The sequence below is a fragment of the Carassius auratus genome, unplaced genomic scaffold (genome assembly GCF_003368295.1).
Source record: "Carassius auratus strain Wakin unplaced genomic scaffold, ASM336829v1 scaf_tig00039326, whole genome shotgun sequence".
Taxonomy (NCBI): Eukaryota; Metazoa; Chordata; class Actinopteri; order Cypriniformes; family Cyprinidae; genus Carassius; species Carassius auratus.
Window position 1 is genome coordinate 1 of NW_020526502.1, and position 6,460 is coordinate 6,460.

General features: G+C 34.6%; 1 long non-coding RNA gene across 2 annotated transcripts; it reads left to right on the forward strand.

Annotated features, from left to right (window-relative positions):
• Window positions 1–583: 583 nt before the first annotated feature.
• On the forward strand, window positions 584–3,865 carry LOC113083755 (uncharacterized). 2 transcript variants are annotated; one of them, XR_003283387.1, is made up of 4 exons: window positions 584–676; window positions 882–985; window positions 2,954–3,074; window positions 3,614–3,865. It is a non-coding gene; the product is annotated as an uncharacterized LOC113083755 (long non-coding RNA). The 2 variants fall into 2 exon arrangements; XR_003283386.1 differs by lacking the exon at window positions 584–676 and having other exon boundaries at window positions 741–985.
• The last annotated feature ends 2,595 nt before the right edge of the window (window positions 3,866–6,460 follow it).

Sequence of the window (6,460 nt, forward strand, 5' to 3'; positions counted from 1 at the left end):
CACCATTCAAAAATGTAAGGGTCACATTTGTCATGTATTTCAAAGACATTTTTATGCTCACCACTGCTGCATTTATTTGATTAAATACAGTTAAATTGTGAAATTACCATTTTTTAATAAACTATTTTCTATTTAAGTTTGTTTTAATAAGTGATCAAAGCTGAATTTTCAGCATCAGTCTCCAGTGTCACACAATCCTTCAGAAATCATGCTTTTGTGAAAACAAGAATAAAATGTACAAAATATTCACATATAAAGCAGTTATTTGAAATTGTACTAATATTTCACAACATTACCATTTTTATTTATGATCAAATAAATGCAGTTTTCTTAGTGTACATGAGACTTATTTCAGAAACATAAAAAAATCTCTATCTCCAAGCTACACACTCTCACACCAAAGTGACTGTTAAAAATCATTCAAACTTTGTGTCAGTACATCATAAATAGGAAAAGGCATCAGATCACCGTCTGTGATTTGTTGTGTCGTGCCGTATCCAGTGTAGAGAGCATCACTGATTATAAAAGGCTCTGTTGTATTTTGTTGTGTTGTCCAGTGACGACACGGTGTTAGAACTCTTGTTAAATATCATTACATATGATGTATGTATGATCCCATTCAGCACTGATAGATCTTTTCTATTTCAGAGACTGAAAATCATTGATAAAGCACAAGGTTACTGTAACATATTTAAAACAATATTAATAAGAATTAATAAAAATGCATCTGTGACTTAATATTGCTTCTTATTCTTCAGTGGAAAGTTCTCATTAAACACATAACTTTCTTCTCATCTTTGTGCATTTTCAAACGTTGTGCATATTTCTGAATCATTTTTTTTTTTTAACTTCATAATATTGGTTGTCTTCTCTTGTTTCAGAGTTTAGCTCCAACCCCAGTTAAGCGGACCTGAGCAGCTGATCAAGGATCACCAGAAACTCTGCAGAACGGTGGTCCTCCAGCCCAGGACTGGACACCAGTGTTGTAAGTCATTCTGTCTCTTTATAGTTCATGCTCAGAACATATTGCAGGAGATCTCAACATTGTCTCTCAAGGTCCACTTACATGCAGAGTTTTGCTCCAACCTGCAGTGCACCTGAACACATTAATCGAGGTCTAACTATTAGTGTTGTCACAGTACCAATTTCAGTACCAAAGCAAAACACAAAAACATGCTAATTATTATTATTTTTTATATTATTATTAGCCGCACTTATGCTAACAATTAACTACTCTAATAACAGTGTTCATTTCAATCCGACATTCAAATTACAGTTATATATATATATCCTGATAAATACAGGTGCTGGTCATATAATTAAAATATCAACCAAAAGTTGATTTCACTAATTCCATTCAAAAAGTGAAACTTGTATATTATATTCATTCATTATACACAGACTGATATATTCCAAATCTTTATTTCTTTTAATTTTGATGTTTATAACTGACAACTAAGGAAATCCCAAATTCAGTATCCCAGAAAATTTGAATATTGTGAAAAGGTTCAATATTGAAGAGACCTGGTGCCACACTCTAATCAGCTAATTAACTCAAAACAACTGCAAATCCTTTAAATGGTCTCTCAGTCTCGTTCTGTAGGCTACACAATCATGGGGAAGACTGCTGACTTAAACCGTTGTCTAAAAGACGACCATTGACACTTTGCACAAGGAGGGGAAGACACAAAAGGTCATTGCTAAAGAGGCTGGCTGTTCACAGAGCTCTGTGTCCAAGCACATTAATAGAGAGGTGAAGGGAAGGAGAAGATGTGGTAGAAACAAGTGTACAAGCAATAGGGATAACTGCACCCTGGAGAGGATTGTGAAACAAAACCCATTCAAAAATGTGGGGGAGATTCACAAAGAGTGAACTGCAGCTGGAGTCAGTGCTTCAAGAACCACTACACACAGACGTATGCAAGACATGGGTTTCAGCTTCGCATTCCTTGTGTCAAGCCACTCTTGAACAACAGACAGAACCAGAAGTGTCTCGCTTCAAAAAGGACTGTACTGCTGCTGAGTAGTGATATATCAGACCCAAGAATGCAGAAGAGCTGAAGGTCACTATCAGAGACACCTGGGCTCTCATAACACCTGAGCAGTGCCACAGACTGATCGACTCCATGCCACGCCGCATTGCTGCAGTCATTCAGGGGAAAGGAGCCACAACTAAGTATTGAGTGCTGTACATGCACATACTTTTCATGTTCATACTTTTCAGTTGGCCAAGATTTCTAAAAATCCTTTCTTTGTATTGGTCTTAAGTTATACTCTAATTTTCTAAGATAATGAATTTGGGATTTTCCTTAGTTGTCAGATATAAATAAATATATCAGTCTGTGTGTAATGAATGAATATAATATACAAGTTTCACTTTTTGAATAGAATTATGATATTCTAATTATATGACGAGCACCTGTATACACAGAATGACTAATTGAACTGCTTTTATAGTTTTAATAATTAATTTATTTGTAATGAATAAAGGGATTTTACATTTGATTATTAGTTTTTCTTACTTGAATGCTTTTGTTCGGATGTAAAATAAAAAAGTGAATTATTATTAAGAAAAGAACTGCAGGAAAAGAAGCAATGTTGCTTCAGTGATTTTGGTTTGGAACCTTTAGAAAATAGAAAAGAGTTGACTTTGCCACTCTTTCAACTTCAAACGGGTGTAGCTCAGTCATTTTTTTATATATATATATATATATATATACAGTTATACATCATTTTGAAGGACTTTTTAATGAGAAAAAAAAACCTCAACTGATTTTTTCTCATTGTGACTAACTTTGCCAGCACAGGTCACATATGCTACTTAATTTCCACTTGAGAGTGGTCAGATTTAAAGTCTGAGATTAGTCCATCAGTTCTTGAATTTTCAATTTTTGTTTATGTGTGTGCGTGCGTGTGTGTGTGCGTGCATGTGTATGTGTGTGTTCAAAACAAGAGTGTCTGTCTCAGAATCTGAAGAAAAAAGGCCACACCTTATAGGAAATAAACGCCTCCTAAGTGTATGGAAATACCTGGCTGAGGAGATCAGTGACATAATCCAGATAAAACTGTCAGTGGTAAGTGTGCTACAACCTCTTATCTAATATGACTCGAAGTGAATAGAGACTATGTACCATAAAAAGTAGATAATGTAATTATTCAAGCCTATTTGTGAAACTGGACCACAAAACCAGTTACAAGGATAATTGTTTTTATTTTATTTTTTAGATTTTTATTTCAATAATAATACTAAATAAGTTTTCCATTGATGTATGGTTTGTTAGGAGGACAATATTTGTCTGAGATACAACTATTTGAAAATCTGGAATCTGATGGTGCTAAAAAATATAAATATTGTGAAAAATATTTCAAATCCAGAGCAAAGCATTTTATTAATAAAAAATTAAGTTGATACATTTATGGTAGGGAATTTACAAAATATATTCATGGAACATTTTCTTTTTTTAAATCCTAATGATTTTAGGCATGAAAGAAAAATCAATAACTTTTTTGAGACTGCCATATAAATATATGTATGGATAATCTCACACACTGGTAATGTGGTACATTGTCCTAATGAATTGTCCCTTTTTTTTTTCCTTTTTTTTTTTTGCAGGTCTGAGACAGCTACAAGCCACAAAAACAGTTCATAGTTCCTGCATTTCTATAATGCATTAATGAATAACAATAATTAAAATAAAATGTAATGTCAAGGTTTTGTGTTAATTCCAGCTATGTTGAGTATTCTGTGAATAATTTTGATTTTAGGTGCATATTCTTAATTCTTTGCAAAACAACCTGAACTGTTTGCTATTGAAAGGTTGGTATGAAGTTTAAATAAATAAAAACATTATATTCTTGACAAAACCTGTGTACAGTTTGTATTAATAATTTAAATTATTTACTTATATTAATTAATGGCCTAATTACCAGCTATCAGTTAAACATTCAAATCAGAACCAATATAAAAGTGCAACGAAAACTATTAAATATATGCAAATAAAGACCAGTACAAACTTGCAATGGAACCATCAGAACCATTACAAAACTGACGGAAACCATTAAATTTGTTTTAATAAAGACCAATACAAACTTGTAATGGAACCATCAGAACCATTACAAAACCAACAGAAACCATTAAATTTGTTTTAATAAAGACCAATACAAACTTGTAATGGAACCATCAGAACCATTACAAAACTGTGATGGAAACCATTATGTGCAAATCGTTACCAATACAAACTTGTAATGGAAACCAATACAAACCAATAAATCCTAATGGAATATGCCCAAAACACACTACGTAATGGAAACCATTTGGTAATGGTTTTAATGGTTAATTGCTGATGGTTTGTAATGGTTTTGTAATGGAAACCATTAGAATTTCTGTAATGGTTTCTATTGTTTTTTTCAGCAGGGAAAGCAGCGAAATGTATAGTTTTATTGTTGTTAATGATGATAATTTTTAACATATACCTTTAGATTTTAGAATAGGTATCATGACTAAAATATTTTTAAATGCTATTAAAATAATAATTAATTTGAATAATTTAATATAAATAATTTAAAAGCTTGTTAACCTTTTTCTACCATTTAGCATTAAACATTTTTAAACGTTGTTTCATTAAAACAACTGACCTTATTTCAACCATATTTCAATGTTGAAAGTTGGTCATGTGCTGGAAGTTTTTCAACAGTTCATCTTTAAACGTTGAATCAATGTTGTTTCACCGTTGAAACCACAACTGGCCTTATTTCAACCATATTTCAACATTGAAAGTTGGTCATGTGCTGGATGTTTTTCAACCATTCAGCTTTAAACATTGAATCAACGTTGAAACCACAACTGACCTTATTTCAACCATATTTCAACGTTGAAGGTCGGTCATGTGCCGGCTGGGGCGCTATCAGTAAAGTGACGGTGAGTCATGCGCCTTCCCAAAGAGTTTACAGAGTGTCAAATACAGGTGCGCTGTGTGTCCATTGAGATGAACTGAAAAGTTCAGATCGCTTGAAGGAGAGAGAACTCTGAAGCTCAGATGCTGAAATTAATGCAAGCGTCATGCGCTTCAGTCTATGTAGTAAACAAACCTGCACGTCTCTGCCATTCATTAATTCACACAGAGAAGCGCAGAACACGGATTTATATTTTAAACAACTTTTGCGGCTTAACATTTACAGATACTGGTCCATATGGAGATTTGATTTGATTATTGTATGCTAACTTTGGCAAATTCCATGACTGTCCAGATTAAAATGCAACTTTCATTTTCATGACTGGATTTCGAGATTCCGTCCTCGTTTTTTGCTTCGCGGGAATCATAGAGCAAATTTCAAAGCCGCACCCGCCCACCATCCGCTGATTATTTTGCGGTCTATGGCGATGCAATGCTTTGCTGATGCGAGCCGCAAAAAAAAGCCATTGTCTGTTCTAGAAAGGATGCAGCAAAAATATTTAATGCTAATGAGGCATAGGCCTACGCTGAGTTTCATTTACGATGAGATGCGCTCTAGTTCACAGTGCAGTGGAAGTGAACGCGGCGCGCTGGTGCTTCCATGTCACGGTTATCATTGTCTGCTATATTAGCTTTTTATTTATTAAAATACATGCAATTGGTTGATGAAACATTTATTAAAATTAAGATAAGATTTGTACAAAACGAAATTCGTTTTTAAGAAAAGTTTTCTACAAAGCAAAATTGTAGTGGTAAATCCCAGCCGGCATTTCAACGTTGATTCAACGTTGAAACAACGTCAGGTACCATGGTTGAATCAACGTTGAAAAACCTTTCGATTTTGCAAATTGGATCAACGTTGAAATCACGTTGATTCACCGTTGAAATCGTGACGTTGATGTACGGTTGAAATCCCGACGTTGAATCAACGTTGAATAACCTTTCGATTTTGCAAATTGGATCAACGTTGAAATCACGACGTGGATTCACCGTTGAAATTGCAACGCTGTTTCACCGTTTTACCTGCATTACGGGTGAATTAGGGTCGTGCTGCAGACCTGGGATGAAAGCTGAATGAGGTGTTGATTTTGAAAAGTTAATCAGCGTTGATAACACGACGGTGTTTCCCCGTCGTACCTCGCACCGTATATAAATACACCTAGATCCTAGTTGGCATTTAGATCAACAATGTACATGCAAGGCTAAAAATCTAATGACTGGCAGCAATGGCTTTACAAACAACTTCAATAAACTACCACATGCTCAAAATTGTCAAACAGCAGTTTAATTTTGGAAACATACTGTATAAAACACCCGATTCGAACGTTATCACTCGATTGAATGGGGCGTTATCAGCGGTTATCAGCCCATAGAAATGGGCCAGGAGGGGCCTCCTGTGCCTACTAGTAGGCTCAGAAGGCCGTGATCATCCATCCAAATGGTTGATCACCCACAAATATACAAGAGAAGACTCCAGATCCAATCCCAGAATTCCTGCTCACCGGTAA